Genomic DNA, 18,178 nt, shown 5'->3' with positions numbered 1-18,178 from the left:
AAAAAAAAAAGAGTCAATGCCCGATCTCAGAATGTAAGCTGGTTTGGGCCAGGTTAGTACTTTTGGATTTTTTCAGTAATTATCTAATAGGCCTGGTTAGTACTTTTGGAAAAATTCACTTATTGTCTAATAATCTTCTAAAAAAACAAAAAAGAGTCAATGCCCGATCTCAGAATGTAAGCAGGTTTGGGCCAGGTTAGTACTTTTGGATTTTTTCAGTAAATATCTAATAGGCATGGTTAGTACTTTTGGAAAAATTCACTTATTGTCTAATAATCTTGTAAAAAAACAAAAAAGAGTCAATGCCCGATCTCAGAATGTAAGCAGGTTTGGGCCAGGTTAGTACTTTTGGATTTTTTCAGTAATTATCTAATAGGCCTGGTTAGTACTTTTGGGAATACCAGGTGCTGTAAGCTTTTGGGTTTCCTTCCCTACTTATATAAAGCACTGGCGATTATAGTGGCTGATCTTTAAATAGCCCTCTCTTTGCAGCCTCCTTCGCTTATGGCCATACCATCCTGGCTATGCCCGATCTAAACTGATCTCCAAATCTAAGCAGGTTTGGGCCAGGTTAGTACTTTTGGATTTTTTCAGTAATTATCTAATAGGCCTGGTTAGTACTTTTGGAAATTTTCACTAATTGTCCAATAATCTTGCAAAAAAAAAAAGAGTCAATGCCCGATCTCAGAATGTAAGCAGGTTTGGGCCAGGTAAGTACTTTTGGATTTTTTCAGTAATCATCTAATAGGCCTGGTTAGTACTTTTGGAAATGTTCACTAATTGTCCAATAATCTTGCAAAAAAAAAAAAAAAGAGTCAATGCCCGATCTCAGAATGTAAGCAGGTTTGGGCCAGGTTAGTACTTTTGGATTTTTTCAGTAATTATCTAATAGGCCTGGTTAGTACTTTTGGAAATGTTCACTAATTGTCCAATAATCTTGCAAAAAAAAAAAAAAAGTCAATGCCCGATCTCAGAATGTAAGCAGGTTTGGGCCAGGTTAGTACTTTTGGATTTTTTCAGTAATTATCTAATAGGCCTGGTTAGTACTTTTGGGAATACCAGGTGCTGTAAGCTTTTGGGTTTCCTTCCCTACTTATATAATGCACTGGCGATTATAGTGGCTGATCTTTAAATAGCCCTCTCTTTGCAGCCTCCTTCGCTTATGGCCATACCAACCTGGCTATGCCCGATCTTGTCTGATCTTGGAAGCTAAGCAGGTTTGGGCCTGGTTAGTACTTGGATGGGAGACCACCTGGGAATACCAGGTGCTGTAAGCTTTTGGGTTTCCTTCCTTACTTATATAAAGCACTGGCGATTATAGTGGCTGATCTTTAAATAGCCCTCTCTTTGCAGCCTCCTTCGCTTATGGCCATACCATCCTGGCTATGCCCGATCTAAACTGATCTTCAAATCTAAGCAGGTTTGGGCCAGGTTAGTACTTTTGGATTTTTTCAGTAATTATCTAATAGGCCTGGTTAGTACTTTTGGAAATTTTCACTAATTGTCAAATAATCTTGCAAAAAAAAAAAAAAAAAAAAAAGAGTCAATGCCCGATCTCAGAATGTAAGCAGGTTTGGGCCAGGTTAGTACTTTTGGATTTTTTCAGTAATTATCTAATAGGCCTGGTTAGTACTTTTGGGAATACCAGGTGCTGTAAGCTTTTGGGTTTCCTTCCCTACTTATATAATGCACTGGCGATTATAGTGGCTGATCTTTAAATAGCCCTCTCTTTGCAGCCTCCTTCGCTTACGGCCATACCAACCTGGCTATGCCGATCTCGTCTGATCTCGGAAGCTAAGCAGGTTTGGGCCTGGTTAGTACTTGGATGGAAGACCGCCTGGGAATACCAGGTGCTGTAAGCTTTTGGGTTTCCTTCCCTACTTATATAAAGCACTGGCGATTATAGTGGCTGATCTTTAAATAGCCCTCTCTTTGCAGCCTCCTTCACTTATGGCCATACCATCCTGGCTATGCCCGATCTTAACTGATCTCCAAATCTAAGCAGGTTTTGGCCAGGTTAGTACTTTTGGATTTTTTCAGTAATTATCTAATAGGCCTGGTTAGTACTTTAGGAAATTTTCACTAATTGTCCAATAATCTTGCAAAAAAAAAAAAAAAAAGACTCAATGCCCGATCTCAGAATGTAACCAGGTTTGGGCCAGGTAAGTACTTTTGGATTTTTTCAGTAATTATCTAATAGGCCTGGTTAGTACTTTTGGAAATTTTCACTAATTGTCCAATAATCTTGCAAAAAAAAAAAAAGTCAATGCCCGACCTCAGAATGTTAGCAGGTTTGGGCCAGGTTAGTACTTTTGGATTTTTTCAGTAAATATCTAATAGGCATGGTTAGTACTTTTGGAAAAATTCACTTATTGTCTAATAATCTTGTAAAAAAACAAAAAAGAGTCAATGCCCGATCTCAGAATGTAAGCAGGTTTGGGCCAGGTTAGTACTTTTGGATTTTTTCAGTAATTATCTAATAGGCCTGGTTAGTACTTTTGGGAATACCAGGTGCTGTAAGCTTTTGGGTTTCCTTCCCTACTTATATAAAGCACTGGCGATTATAGTGGCTGATCTTTAAATAGCCCTCTCTTTGCAGCCTCCTTCGCTTATGGCCATACCATCCTGGCTATGCCCGATCTAAACTGATCTCCAAATCTAAGCAGGTTTGGGCCAGGTTAGTACTTTTGGATTTTTTCAGTAATTATCTAATAGGCCTGGTTAGTACTTTTGGAAATTTTCACTAATTGTCCAATAATCTTGCAAAAAAAAAAAAAGTCAATGCCCGACCTCAGAATGTTAGCAGGTTTGGGCCAGGTTAGTACTTTTGGATTTTTTCAGTAAATATCTAATAGGCTTGGTTAGTACTTTTGGAAATGTTCACTAATTGTCCAATAATCTTGCAAAAAAAAAAAAAAAAGAGTCAATGCCCGATCTCAGAATGTAAGCAGGTTTGGGCCAGGTTAGTACTTTTGGATTTTTTCAGTAATTATCTAATAGGCCTGGTTAGTACTTTTGGAAATGTTCACTAATTGTCCAATAATCTTGCAAAAAAAAAAAAGAGTCAATGCCCGATCTCAGAATGTAAGCAGGTTTGGGCCAGGTTAGTACTTTTGGATTTTTTCAGTAATTATCTAATAGGCCTGGTTAGTACTTTTGGAAATTTTCACTAATTGTCCAATAATCTTGCAAAAAAAAAAAGTCAATGCCCGATCTCAGAATGTAAGCAGGTTTGGGCCAGGTTAGTACTTTTGGATTTTTTCAGTAATTATCTAATAGGCCTGGTTAGTACTTTTGGAAATGTTCACTAATTGTCCAATAATCTTGCAAAAAAAAAAAAGAGTCAATGCCCGATCTCAGAATGTAAGCAGGTTTGGGCCAGGTTAGTACTTTTGGATTTTTTCAGTAATTATCTAATAGGCCTGGTTAGTACTTTTGGAAATTTTCACTAATTGTCCAATAATCTTGCAAAAAAAAAAAGTCAATGCCCGATCTCAGAATGTAAGCAGGTTTGGGCCAGGTAAGTACTTTTGGATTTTTTCAGTAATCATCTAATAGGCCTGGTTAGTACTTTTGGAAATGTTCACTAATTGTCCAATAATCTTGCAAAAAAAAAAAGTCAATGCCCGATCTCAGAATGTAAGCAGGTTTGGGCCAGGTTAGTACTTTTGGATTTTTTTCAGTAATTATCTAATAGGCCTGGTTAGTACTTTTGGGAATACCAGGTGCTGTAAGCTTTTGGGTTTCCTTCCTTACTTATATAAAGCACTGGCGATTATAGTGGCTGATCTTTAAATAGCCCTCTCTTTGCAGCCTCCTTCGCTTATGGCCATACCATCCTGGCTATGCCCGATCTAAACTGATCTCCAAATCTAAGCAGGTTTGGGCCAGGTTAGTACTTTTGGATTTTTTCAGTAATTATCTAATAGGCCTGGTTAGTACTTTTGGAAATTTTCACTAATTGTCAAATAATCTTGCAAAAAAAAAAAAAAAAAAGACTCAATGCCCGATCTCAGAATGTAACCAGGTTTGGGCCAGGTAAGTACTTTTGGATTTTTTCAGTAATTATCTAATAGGCCTGGTTAGTACTTTTGGAAATGTTCACTAATTGTCTAATAATCTTGCAAAAAAAAAAAAAAAAAAAAAAAACTCAATGCCCGATCTCAGAATGTAAGCAGGTTTGGGCCACGTTAGTACTTTTGGATTTTTTCAGTAATTATCTAATAGGCCTGGTTAGTACTTTTGGAAATTTTCACTAATTGTCCAATAATCTTGCAAAAAAAATAAAAGAGTCAATGCCCGACCTCAGAATGTTAGCAGGTTTGGGCCAGGTTAGTACTTTTGGATTTTTTCAGTAAATATCTAATAGGCATGGTTAGTACTTTTGGAAAAATTCACTTATTGTCTAATAATCTTGTAAAAAAACAAAAAAGAGTCAATGCCCGATCTCAGAATGTAAGCAGGTTTGGGCCAGGTTAGTACTTTTGGATTTTTTCAGTAATTATCTAATAGGCCTGGTTAGTACTTTTGGGAATACCAGGTGCTGTAAGCTTTTGGGTTTCCTTCCCTACTTATATAAAGCACTGGCGATTATAGTGGCTGATCTTTAAATAGCCCTCTCTTTGCAGCCTCCTTCGCTTATGGCCATACCATCCTGGCTATGCCCGATCTAAACTGATCTCCAAATCTAAGCAGGTTTGGGCCAGGTTAGTACTTTTGGATTTTTTCAGTAATTATCTAATAGGCCTGGTTAGTACTTTTGGAAATTTTAACTAATTGTCCAATAATCTTGCAAAAAAAAAAAAAGTCAATGCCCGATCTCAGAATGTAAGCAGGTTTGGGCCAGGTTAGTACTTTTGGATTTTTTCAGTAATTATCTAATAGGCCTGGTTAGTACTTTTGGGAATACCAGGTGCTGTAAGCTTTTGGGTTTCCTTCCCTACTTATATAATGCACTGGCGATTATAGTGGCTGATCTTTAAATAGCCCTCTCTTTGCAGCCTCCTTCGCTTACGGCCATACCAACCTGGCTATGCCCGATCTCGTCTGATCTCGGAAGCTAAGCAGGTTTGGGCCTGGTTAGTACTTGGATGGGAGACCGCCTGGGAATACCAGGTGCTGTAAGCTTTTGGGTTTCCTTCCCTACTTATATAAAGCACTGGCGATTATAGTGGCTGATCTTTAAATAGCCCTCTCTTTGCAGCCTCCTTCACTTATGGCCATACCATCCTGGCTATGCCCGATCTTAACTGATCTCCAAATCTAAGCAGGTTTGGGCCACGTTAGTACTTTTGGATTTTTTCAGTAATTATCTAATAGGCCTGGTTAGTACTTTTGGAAATTTTCACTAATTGTCCAATAATCTTGCAAAAAAAAAAAAAGAGTCAATGCCCGACCTCAGAATGTTAGCAGGTTTGGGCCAGGTTAGTACTTTTGGATTTTTTCAGTAAATATCTAATAGGCATGGTTAGTACTTTTGGAAATGTTCACTAATTGTCTAATAATCTTGTAAAAAAAAAAAAAAAAAAAGTCAATGCCCGATCTCAGAATGTAAGCAGGTTTGGGCCAGGTAAGTACTTTTGGATTTTTTCAGTAATTATCTAATAGGCCTGGTTAGTACTTTAGGAAATTTTCACTAATTGTCCAATAATCTTGCAAAAAAAAAAAAAAAAAAAAAGACTCAATGCCCGATCTCAGAATGTAAGCAGGTTTGGGCCAGGTTAGTACTTTTGGATTTTTTCAGTAATTATCTAATAGGCCTGGTTAGTACTTTTGGAAATTTTCACTAATTGTCCAATAATCTTGCAAAAAAAAAAAAGAGTCAATGCCCGATCTCAGAATGTAAGCAGGTTTGGGCCAGGTTAGTACTTTTGGATTTTTTCAGTAATTATCTAATAGGCCTGGTTAGTACTTTAGGAAATTTTCACTAATTGTCCAATAATCTTGCAAAAAAAAAAAAAGAGTCAATGCCCGACCTCAGAATGTTAGCAGGTTTGGGCCAGGTTAGTACTTTTGGATTTTTTCAGTAAATATCTAATAGGCCTGGTTAGTACTTTTGGGAATACCAGGTGCTGTAAGCTTTTGGGTTTCCTTCCCTACTTATATAAAGCACTGGCGATTATAGTGGCTGATCTTTAAATAGCCCTCTCTTTGCAGCCTCCTTCGCTTATGGCCATACCATCCTGGCTATGCCCGATCTAAACGGATCTCCAAATCTAAGCAGGTTTGGGCCAGGTTAGTACTTTTGGATTTTTTCAGTAATTATCTAATAGGCCTGGTTAGTACTTTTGGAAATTTTCACTAATTGTCCAATAATCTTGCAAAAAAAAAAAAAAAAGTCAATGCCCGATCTCAGAATGTAAGCAGGTTTGGGCCAGGTAAGTACTTTTGGATTTTTTCAGTAATTATCTAATAGGCCTGGTTAGTACTTTTGGATTTTTTGAATAATTATCTAATAGGCCTGGTTAGTACTTTTGGAAATTTTCACTAATTGTCCTATAATCTTGCAAAAAAAAAAAAGAGTCAATGCCCGATCTCAGAATGTAAGCAGGTTTGGGCCAGGTTAGTACTTTTGGATTTTTTCAGTAATTATCTAATAGGCCTGGTTAGTACTTTTGGAAATGTTCACTAATTGTCCAATAATCTTGCAAAAAAAAAAAAAAAAAGAGTCAATGCCCGATCTCAGAATGTAAGCAGGTTTGGGCCAGGTAAGTACTTTTGGATTTTTTCAGTAATTATCTAATAGGCCTGGTTAGTACTTTAGGAAATTTTCACTAATTGTCCAATAATCTTGCAAAAAAAAAAAAAAAAAGAGTCAATGCCCGATCTCAGAATGTAAGCAGGTTTGGGCCAGGTAAGTACTTTTGGATTTTTTTCAGTAATTATCTAATAGGCCTGGTTAGTACTTTAGGAAATTTTCACTAATTGTCCAATAATCTTGCAAAAAAAAAAAAAAGAGTCAATGCCCGACCTCAGAATGTTAGCAGGTTTGGGCCAGGTTAGTACTTTTGGATTTTTTCAGTAAATATCTAATAGGCCTGGTTAGTACTTTTGGGAATACCAGGTGCTGTAAGCTTTTGGGTTTCCTTCCCTACTTATATAAAGCACTGGCGATTATAGTGGCTGATCTTTAAATAGCCCTCTCTTTGCAGCCTCCTTCGCTTATGGCCATACCAACCTGGCTATGCACGATCTCAACTGATCACCAAATCTAAGCAGGTTTGGGCCAGGTTAGTACTTTTGGATTTTTTCAGTAATTATCTAATAGGCCTGGTTAGTACTTTTGGAAATTTTCACTAATTGTCAAATAATCTTGCAAAAAAAAAAAGTCAATGCCCGACCTCAGAATGTTAGCAGGTTTGGGCCAGGTTAGTACTTTTGGATTTTTTCAGTAAATATCTAATAGGCATGGTTAGTACTTTTGGAAAAATTCACTTATTGTCTAATAATCTTGTAAAAAAACAAAAAAGAGTCAATGCCCGATCTCAGAATGTAAGCAGGTTTGGGCCAGGTTAGTACTTTTGGATTTTTTCAGTAATTATCTAATAGGCCTGGTTAGTACTTTTGGGAATACCAGGTGCTGTAAGCTTTTGGGTTTCCTTCCCTACTTATATAAAGCACTGGCGATTATAGTGGCTGATCTTTAAATAGCCCTCTCTTTGCAGCCTCTTTCGCTTATGGCCATACCATCCTGGCTATGCCCGATCTAAACTGATCTCCAAATCTAAGCAGGTTAGGGCCAGGTTAGTACTTTTGGATTTTTTCAGTAATTATCTAATAGGCCTGGTTAGTACTTTTGGAAATTTTCACTAATTGTCCAATAATCTTGCAAAAAAAAAAAAAGTCAATGCCCGATCTCAGAATGTAAGCAGGTTTGGGCCAGGTAAGTACTTTTGGATTTTTTCAGTAATTATCTAATAGGCCTGGTTAGTACTTTAGGAAATTTTCACTAATTGTCCAATAATCTTGCAAAAAAAAAAAAAAAAAAAAAGACTCAATGCCCGATCTCAGAATGTAAGCAGGTTTGGGCCACGTTAGTACTTTTGGATTTTTTCAGTAATTATCTAATAGGCCTGGTTAGTACTTTTGGAAATTTTCACTAATTGTCCAATAATCTTGCAAAAAAAAAAAAGACTCAATGCCCGATCTCAGAATGTAAGCAGGTTTGGGCCACGTTAGTACTTTTGGATTTTTTCAGTAATTATCTAATAGGCCTGGTTAGTACTTTAGGAAATTTTCACTAATTGTCAAATAATCTTGCAAAAAAAAAAAAAAAAAGAGTCAATGCCCGATCTCAGAATGTAAGCAGGTTTGGGCCAGGTTAGTACTTTTGGATTTTTTCAGTAATTATCTAATAGACCTGGTTAGTATTTTTGGGAATACCAGGTGCTGTAAGCTTTTGGGTTTCCTTCCCTACTTATATAAAGCACTGGTGATTATAGTGGCCGATCTTTAAATAGCCCTCTCTTTGCAGCCTCCTTCGCTTATGGCCATACCATCCTGGCTATGCCCGATCTCAACTGATCTCCAAATCTAAGCAGGTTTGGGCCAGGTTAGTACTTTTGGATTTTTTCAGTAATTATCTAATAGGCCTGGTTAGTACTTTTGGAAATGTTCACTAATTGTCCAATAATCTTGCAAAAAAAAAAAAAAAAAAGAGTCAATGCCCGATCTCAGAATGTAAGCAGGTTTGGGCCAGGTTAGTACTTTTGGATTTTTTCAGTAATTATCTAATAGGCCTGGTTAGTACTTTAGAAAATTTTCACTAATTGTCCAATAATCTTGCAAAAAAAAAAAAAGAGTCAATGCCCGACCTCAGAATGTTAGCAGGTTTGGGCCAGGTTAGTACTTTTGGATTTTTTCAGTAAATATCTAATAGGCCTGGTTACTACTTTTGGGAATACCAGGTGCTGTAAGCTTTTGGGTTTCCTTCCCTACTTATATAAAGCACTGGCGATTATAGTGGCTGATCTTTAAATAGCCCTCTCTTTGCAGCCTCCTTCGCTTATGGCCATACCATCCTGGCTATGCCCGATCTAAACGGATCTCCAAATCTAAGCAGGTTTGGGCCAGGTTAGTACTTTTGGATTTTTTCAGTAATTATCTAATAGGCCTGGTTAGTACTTTTGGAAATTTTCACTAATTGTCCAATAATCTTGCAAAAAAAAAAAAAAAAGTCAATGCCCGATCTCAGAATGTAAGCAGGTTTGGGCCAGGTAAGTACTTTTGGATTTTTTCAGTAATTATCTAATAGGCCTGGTTAGTACTTTAGGAAATTTTCACTAATTGTCCTATAATCTTGCAAAAAAAAAAAAAGTCAATGCCCGATCTCAGAATGTAAGCAGGTTTGGGCCAGGTAAGAACTTTTGGATTTTTTCAGTAATTATCTAATAGGCCTGGTTAGTACTTTAAGAAATTTTCACTAATTGTCCAATAATCTTGCAAAAAAAAAAAAAAAAAAGTCAATGCCCGATCTCAGAATGTAAGCAGGTTTGGGCCAGGTTAGTACTTTTGGATTTTTTCAGTAATTATCTAATAGGCCTGGATAGTACTTTTGGAAATGTTCACTAATTGTCCAATAATCTTGCAAAAAAAAAAAAAAGAGTCAATGCCCGATCTCAGAATGTAAGCAGGTTTGGGCCAGGTAAGTACTTTTGGATTTTTTTCAGTAATTATCTAATAGGCCTGGTTAGTACTTTAGGAAATTTTCACTAATTGTTAAATAATCTTGCAAAAAAAAAAAAAAAAGTCAATGCCCGATCTCAGAATGTAAGCAGGTTTGGGCCAGGTTAGTACTTTTGGATTTTTTCAGTAATTATCTAATAGGCCTGGTTAGTACTTTTGGAAATTTTCACTAATTGTCCAATAATCTTGCAAAAAAAAAAAAAAAAGTCAATGCCCGATCTCAGAATGTAAGCAGGTTTGGGCCAGATTAGTACTTTTGGATTTTTTCAGTAATTATCTAATAGGCCTGGTTAGTACTTTTGGGAATACCAGGTGCTGTAAGCTTTTGGGTTTCCTTCCCTACTTATATAATGCACTGGCGATTATAGTGGCCGATCTTTAAATAGCCCTCTCTTTGCAGCCTCCTTCGCTTACAGCCATACCAACCTGGCTATGCCCGATCTCGTCTGATCTCGGAAGCTAAGCAGGTTTGGGCCTGGTTAGTACTTGGATGGGAGACCGCCTGGGAATACCAGGTGCTGTCAGATTTTGGGTTTCCTTCCCTACCTATATAAAGCACTGGCGATTATAGTGGCTGATCTTTAAATAGCCCTCTCTTTGCAGCCTTCTTCGCTTATGGCCATAACATCCTGGCTATGCCCGATCTCAACTGATCTCCAAATCTAAGCAGGTTTGGGCCAGGTTAGTACTTTTGGATTTTTTCAGTAATTATCTAATAGGCCTGGTTAGTACTTTTGGGAATACCAGGTGCTGTAAGCTTTTGGGTTTCCTTCCCTACTTATATAAAGCACTGGCGAATATAGTGGCTGATCTTTAAATAGCCCTCTCTTTGCAGCCTCCTTAGCTTATGGCCATACCATCCTGGCTATGCCCGATCTCAAGTGATCTCCAAATCTAAGCAGGTTTGGGCCAGGTTAGTACTTTTGGATTTTTCAGTAATTATCTAATAGGCCTGGGGCCTCATTTATAAAGCGTGCGTACGCACAAAACGGGGCTGGAAACGTACGTACGCCAGTTCCCACGCAAAGGTTGTGATCTATAAAAAACAAACTTGACGGGAGAATGTGCGCACCTTTAAGCAAACTTTGAGCCGTGCGTACGCACATTCTGGAGACAAAGGGAATTGGCGACACCGATGGTGAGGTCGTGAACTGAAGTTAGATTGTAGAAAATAAATGTGAGAAGAACGATTATAAGAATGAATGACATTTAATTTTCACTCCATTTCATACGTTATATCCACATTATCATGAAGATTAAATCCAACAGTGTTATTTGTGCCGATTGTTTTAGGCTATATACATCTAGTAAAATCCAAACGTAATTCAAAATGTATTAAAAGTAAAATAAAATAATAATCAGCGCTGCCTTACAGTCACATTGTCCACAACGGGAGCACAGGAGGACATGGCGCGATACATGTGATAGCCTACAGAATAGCATGAAATACCCTTTTATTAGAGAACTGCAGAACACAGTGTAAAAAGGAAATATTTTCCTTAATGTACATAGCCTATATCATAAAATGTCAAAGTCTGCAAATACAGTCATGAAGCACAATCGCTACTCATCATTGGTCCTAACTATTACGGTGTTCATTACAAAACCGTCAAGAAGCATGTGTTCACTATAACATTTTCGTCTTAAATTTTCGCCCACAAATTAATTAAGTGATTTTGTCAAGGTGTTAACGATCAGTCTATTTGCTAGAAACATATAAATTCTCCGGTGACCCGGGTATGTAATGCTTCATGATGGCACTCCTGGCACTGTTGGAGGATTACGCTAATGGCAGAATAAGGAGAGAACGAGTTTTCAGGGACCATGATGATTTCCTGGCCCATGATGATGACTGGCTAATAAGCCGATTTAGATTCCCTAGAGCTGTGCTCTTGGATCTATGTGCTGAATTGGGTCCAGTATTAGAGAGGGCAACACGCCGGAACCATGCCATCCCAGTCCAAATACAAGTCCTCACCACTCTGGGGTTCTTGGCAACCGGCTGTTTCCAGCGGGAATTGGCAGACAGGTAAATTAATAATATAAAAAAACTATAAGTAATCCTCAAATTTGTCTCTAAGACCTTTTTGTATATGAAATAATTCTATTGGAATCTATCATCTCACCCTATAGGTCTGGTATATCACAGCCGTCCCTGAGTGCCATAATATCTGTCGTTTTAAATGGTATACTTAATATGGTTAGTCGATACATCAGGTTCCCCTACACTGTGCGAGAACAGGCCGAAATTAAAACGCAATTTGCAGCAATGTCTGGTTTCCCAAATGTAATCGGCGCAATTGACTGCACTCATGTTGCTATAAGGGCACCATCTGAAAATGAATTTGCTTATGTTAATAGAAAGCATGTGCATTCTATTAATGTGCAAATCATATGTGACTCCAACATGACCCTCACAAACATTGTGGCACGCTGGCCTGGTTCAACACATGATTCCTTTATCTTGACACATAGCAGTGTAGGGAACAGACTAAATGCAGGCGCAGTACGTGATGGCTGGCTTCTTGGTGAGTTTAACAATATTAAAAAGTAGAAACTGTAACAATTTTGTTTTTAATATAATTATAACCTGCAGGCGACAGTGGCTACCCCCTGAGACGCTGGCTCCTCACCCCATTTTTAAACCCGCAGAGCGCAGAGGAAACTCATTATAACGAGGTCCACTCTCGTGCCCGCGCAGTTGTGGAGCGTGCCATCGGCATCCTGAAATGCAGATGGCGTGCTCTGGATGCCTCGGGTGGCAGACTTTTATACCATCCAGCAAAAGTGTGCAAGATTGTCAGGGCGTGTGGTGTTTTGCACAATATAGCACTGAGAAACGGTATTCCTCTCCCTCCTGATCTCCCTCTACCCCAGCATTACGACCCCGAGCCACAGCCCCCTGGCCGACAAGAGGGATATCAACGAGGTGCAAGAATCCGTGAGGATGTCATGCGGCGTTTGTAAAGAAAGACAAAACTCAAGGTTCATGTTTTAACTGCATCTTTTAATGATTGTGCAATTTCTTGCATCACTTCTCTCATCTGCCGTAGCTCATCTGCAACCCTGTTGACAGCGTTTATTGTCTCTCGCTGTAACTGCAGGACTGCGTCAGTGAGTACCCGACCACTTTTGGACGTGCCAGACGCAGAAGGGGCACTGCTTTGAGCCGGACGCTGTGCATCTGCATCTGAGAACCCCTCACCCTGAACCTCCTGTTCATTTACAGCTTCAGACTCCGGAAGGACTGGAGGACAAACAATTGGCAACATTTATCCATTTATCACCCCACACACTCAAATGTACAGCGTTAATGATTAAAAATCGGTTTAACCTTGCTCCTCTGTGGTTTCAGTCACGTCAGTGTCTCCCTCCTTTTCCGACACAATACCACACACGCTGACCTCCCCAATTATAGCCGCGATTTTGCTGTCCACTGATGTGAGATCAGCTGTACATGGGCCCCCACCAGTTGCAGCCACACTCTGGCGGTGGGAGGACAGTTTTCTCTTTGCCTCCACCTTGAATGAATGAGAATCTTTATTTCACATATTTTGCATACTGTAAGCACATGTAAATAAAACTTTTTGAAAATCAATATTGCTATTTATATAGGTATATAGCCTAATAAAACACAAATATAATATGTTGGTGAAAAAAAAATTTGTATACCTTCAGGTCGGACCATTTTTTCTTTAATTCTGCAACTGTCCGTTCTGTCCCACTGACACAATTGACGGCAGAAGCAATACTTTGCCACTCGCACTGCTTCTTTTTATTAGTGACCCCACTGCTGTGGCCACCAAATAACACAGTTTTCCGAGCCTCCACCTCCCCTACAAGTGTTTCAATCTCAGTATCTGAGAAATTAAGTTTTTTTCCTCTTTTCTCACCTGTCGCCATTATTAAAATTAGGCTAACAGAAATGCACGTTTTCACTTTCTTGGATTAATTAATTGGCGGGTCGCATGCCAGTTTTCCAGGTATAGATGGGATTCCACTCTCATTTACATGCTGATCAGCAATCATGAGGTGATTTGCATTGACTATTTATGGTTAAAAATGGGCGTGTACAGGGCGGGATATGAGGCTGGTTCACGTACGCACATCTGCGGGTGATCTGTGATTTATAAAGGGAACATTGCTTACAGGTGTGCGTACGCACGGTTTTATAAATCGGAATATTTTTTGGCGTACGCCATTTTTGGCTTTTGGGCGCACGTAAACTTTTAGTAAAGATCCTACGCATAGTTTTATAAATGAGACCCCTGGTTAGTAATTTTGGAAACATTCACTAATTGTCTAATAATCTTGTAAAAAAAAAAAAAAAAGAGTCAATGCCCGATCTCAGAATGTAAGCCGGTTTGGGCCAGGTTAGTACTTTTGGATTTTTTCAGTAATTATCTAATAGGCCTGGTTAGTACTTTTGGGAATACCAGGTGCTGTAAGCTTTTGGGTTTCCTTTCCTACTTATATAATGCACTGGCGATTATAGTGGCTGATCTTTAAATAGCCCTCTCTTTGCAGCCTCCTTCGCTTACGGCCATACCAACCTGGCTATGCCCGATCTCGTCTGATCTCGGAAGCTAAGCAGGTTTGGGCCCTGTTAGTACTTGGATGGGAGACCGCCTGGGAATACCAGGTGCTGTAAGCTTTTGGGTTTCCTTCCCTACTTATATAAAGCACTGGCGATTATAGTGGCTGATCTTTAAATAGCCCTCTCTTTGCAGCCTCCTTCACTTACGGCCATACCAACCTGGCTATGCCCGATCTCGTTTCGATCTCGGAAGCTAAGCAGGTTTGGGCCTGGTTAGTACTTGGATCGGAGACCGCCTGGGAATACCAGGTGCTGTAAGCTTTTGGGTTTCCTTCCCTACTTATATAAAGCACTGGTGATTATAGTGGCTGATCTTTAAATAGCCCTCTCTTTGCAGCCTCCTTCGCTTATGGCCATACCATCCTGGCTATGCCCGATCTCAACTGATCTCCAAATCTAAGCAGGTTTGGGCCAGGTTAGTACTTTTGGATTTTTTCAGTAATTATCTAATAGGCCTGGTTAGTACTTTAGGAAATTTTCACTAATTGTCCAATAATCTTGAAAAAAAAAAAAGAGTCAATGCCCGATCTCAGAATGTAAGCAGGTTTGGGCCAGGTTAGTACTTTTGGATTTTTTCAGTAATTATCTAATATGCCTGGTTAGTACTTTTGGAAATTTTCACTAATTGTCCAATAATCTTGCAAAAAAAAAAAAAAAGAGTCAATGCCCGATCTCAGAATGTAAGCAGGTTTGGGCCAGGTTAGTACTTTTGGATTTTTTCAGTAATTATCTAATAGGCCTGGTTAGTACTTTTGGAAATTTTCACTAATTGTCCAATAATCTTGCAAAAAAAAAAAAAAAGAGTCAATGCCCGACCTCAGAATGTTAGCAGGTTTGGGCCAGGTTAGTACTTTTGGATTTTTTCAGTAAATATCTAATAGGCCTGGTTAGTACTTTTGGAAAAATTCACTAATTGTCTAATAATCTTGTAAAAAAACAAAAAAGAGTCAATGCCCGATCTCAGAATGTAAGCAGGTTTGGGCCAGGTTAGTACTTTTGGATTTTTTCAATAATTATCTAATAGGCCTGGTTAGTACTTTATGAAATTTTCACTAATTGTCCAATAATCTTGCAAAGAAAAAAAAAAAAAAAAAAGAGTCAATGCCCGATCTCAGAATGTAAGCAGGTTTGGGCCAGGTTAGTACTTTTGGATTTTTTCAGTAATTCTCTATTAGGCCTGGTTAGTACTTTTGGGAATACCAGGTGCTGTAAGCTTTTGGGTTTCCTTCCCTACTTATATAATGCACTGGCGATTATAGTGGCTGATCTTTAAATAGCCCTCTCTTTGCAGCCTCCTTCGCTTATGGCCATACCATCCTGGCTATGCCCGATCTCAACTGATCTCCAAATCTAAGCAGGTTTGGGCCAGGTTAGTACTTTTGGATTTTTTCAGTAATTATCTAATAGGCCTGGTTAGTACTTTTGGAAATTTTCACTAATTGTCCAATAATCTTGCAAAAAAAAAAAAAAAAAGAGTCAATGCCCGATCTCAGAATGTAAGCAGGTTTGGGCCACGTTAGTACTTTTGGATTGTTTCAGTAATTATCTAATAGGCCTGGTTAGTACTTTTGGAAATTTTCACTAATTGTCAAATAATCTTGCAAAAAAAAAAAGTCAATGCCCGACCTCAGAATGTTAGCAGGTTTGGGCCAGGTTAGTACTTTTGGATTTTTTCAGTAAATATCTAATAGGCATGGTTAGTACTTTTGGAAAAATTCACTTATTGTCTAATAATCTTGTAAAAAAACAAAAAAGAGTCAATGCCCGATCTCAGAATGTAAGCAGGTTTGGGCCAGGTTAGTACTTTTGGATTTTTTCAGTAATTATCTAATAGGCCTGGTTAGTACTTTTGGGAATACCAGGTGCTGTAAGCTTTTGGGTTTCCTTCCCTACTTATATAAAGCACTGGCGATTATAGTGGCTGATCTTTAAATAGCCCTCTCTTTGCAGCCTCTTTCGCTTATGGCCATACCATCCTGGCTATGCCCGATCTAAACTGATCTCCAAATCTAAGCAGGTTTGGGCCAGGTTAGTACTTTTGGATTTTTTCAGTAATTATCTAATAGGCCTGGTTAGTACTTTTGGAAATTTTCACTAATTGTCCAATAATCTTGCAAAAAAAAAAAAAGTCAATGCCCCATCTCAGAATGTAAGCAGGTTTGGGCCAGGTAAGTACTTTTGGATTTTTTCAGTAATTATCTAATAGGCCTGGTTAGTACTTTAGGAAATTTTCACTAATTGTCCAATAATCTTGCAAAAAAAAAAAAAAAAAAAAAGACTCAATGCCCGATCTCAGAATGTAAGCAGGTTTGGGCCACGTTAGTACTTTTGGATTTTTTCAGTAATTATCTAATAGGCCTGGTTAGTACTTTTGGAAATTTTCACTAATTGTCCAATAATCTTGCAAAAAAAAAAAAGACTCAATGCCCGATCTCAGAATGTAAGCAGGTTTGGGCCACGTTAGTACTTTTGGATTTTTTCAGTAATTATCTAATAGGCCTGGTTAGTACTTTAGGAAATTTTCACTAATTGTCAAATAATCTTGCAAAAAAAAAAAAAAAAGAGTCAATGCCCGATCTCAGAATGTAAGCAGGTTTGGGCCAGGTTAGTACTTTTGGATTTTTTCAGTAATTATCTAATAGACCTGGTTAGTATTTTTGGGAATACCAGGTGCTGTAAGCTTTTGGGTTTCCTTCCCTACTTATATAAAGCACTGGTGATTATAGTGGCTGATCTTTAAATAGCCCTCTCTTTGCAGCCTCCTTCGCTTATGGCCATACCATCCTGGCTATGCCCGATCTCAACTGATCTCCAAATCTAAGCAGGTTTGGGCCAGGTTAGTACTTTTGGATTTTTTCAGTAATTATCTAATAGGCCTGGTTAGTACTTTTGGAAATGTTCACTAATTGTCCAATAATCTTGCAAAAAAAAAAAAAAAAAGAGTCAATGCCCGATCTCAGAATGTAAGCAGGTTTGGGCCAGGTTAGTACTTTTGGATTTTTTCAGTAATTATCTAATAGGCCTGGTTAGTACTTTAGGAAATTTTCACTAATTGTCCAATAATCTTGCAAAAAAAAAAAAAGAGTCAATGCCCGACCTCAGAATGTTAGCAGGTTTGGGCCAGGTTAGTACTTTTGGATTTTTTCAGTAAATATCTAATAGGCCTGGTTAGTACTTTTGGGAATACCAGGTGCTGTAAGCTTTTGGGTTTCCTTCCCTACTTATATAAAGCACTGGCGATTATAGTGGCTGATCTTTAAATAGCCCTCTCTTTGCAGCCTCCTTCGCTTATGGCCATACCATCCTGGCTATGCCCGATCTAAACGGATCTCCAAATCTAAGCAGGTTTGGGCCAGGTTAGTACTTTTGGATTTTTTCAGTAATTATCTAATAGGCCTGGTTAGTACTTTTGGAAATTTTCACTAATTGTCCAATAATCTTGCAAAAAAAAAAAAAAAAAGTCAATGCCCGATCTCAGAATGTAAGCAGGTTTGGGCCAGGTAAGTACTTTTGGATTTTTTCAGTAATTATCTAATAGGCCTGGTTAGTACTTTAGGAAAATTTTCACTAATTGTCCTATAATCTTGCAAAAAAAAAAAAAGTCAATGCCCGATCTCAGAATGTAAGCAGGTTTGGGCCAGGTAAGAACTTTTGGATTTTTTCAGTAATTATCTAATAGGCCTGGTTAGTACTTTAAGAAATTTTCACTAATTGTCCAATAATCTTGCAAAAAAAAAAAAAAAAAGTCAATGCCCGATCTCAGAATGTAAGCAGGTTTGGGCCAGGTTAGTACTTTTGGATTTTTTCAGTAATTATCTAATAGGCCTGGATAGTACTTTTGGAAATGTTCACTAATTGTCCAATAATCTTGCAAAAAAAAAAAAAAGAGTCAATGCC

At 38.3% G+C, this 18,178-nt stretch overlaps 6 non-coding genes across 6 annotated transcripts; all 6 read left to right on the top strand.

Annotated features, from left to right (window-relative positions):
• The first annotated feature begins 1,158 nt into the window (after nucleotides 1-1,158).
• LOC132150387 (5S ribosomal RNA) lies at nucleotides 1,159-1,277 on the top strand. Its single transcript, XR_009435622.1, has one exon. It is a non-coding gene; the product is annotated as a 5S ribosomal RNA (ribosomal RNA).
• A 467-nt stretch (nucleotides 1,278-1,744) lies between these two features.
• Nucleotides 1,745-1,862, top strand: LOC132150513 (5S ribosomal RNA). Its single transcript, XR_009435742.1, has one exon. It is a non-coding gene; the product is annotated as a 5S ribosomal RNA (ribosomal RNA).
• A 3,146-nt stretch (nucleotides 1,863-5,008) lies between these two features.
• Nucleotides 5,009-5,127, top strand: LOC132150167 (5S ribosomal RNA). Its single transcript, XR_009435410.1, has one exon. It is a non-coding gene; the product is annotated as a 5S ribosomal RNA (ribosomal RNA).
• Nucleotides 5,128-10,092: 4,965 nt separating this feature from the next.
• On the top strand, nucleotides 10,093-10,211 carry LOC132150289 (5S ribosomal RNA). The gene has a single exon (XR_009435526.1). It is a non-coding gene; the product is annotated as a 5S ribosomal RNA (ribosomal RNA).
• A 4,008-nt stretch (nucleotides 10,212-14,219) lies between these two features.
• LOC132150194 (5S ribosomal RNA) lies at nucleotides 14,220-14,338 on the top strand. Its single transcript, XR_009435435.1, has one exon. It is a non-coding gene; the product is annotated as a 5S ribosomal RNA (ribosomal RNA).
• Nucleotides 14,339-14,422: 84 nt separating this feature from the next.
• On the top strand, nucleotides 14,423-14,542 carry LOC132150562 (5S ribosomal RNA). Its single transcript, XR_009435791.1, has one exon. It is a non-coding gene; the product is annotated as a 5S ribosomal RNA (ribosomal RNA).
• Nucleotides 14,543-18,178: the final 3,636 nt, after the last annotated feature.

This window comes from Carassius carassius, chromosome 9 (genome assembly GCF_963082965.1).
Source record: "Carassius carassius chromosome 9, fCarCar2.1, whole genome shotgun sequence".
Lineage (NCBI taxonomy): Eukaryota > Metazoa > Chordata > Actinopteri > Cypriniformes > Cyprinidae > Carassius > Carassius carassius.
This window is presented reverse-complemented; position numbering and strand designations above follow the sequence as displayed.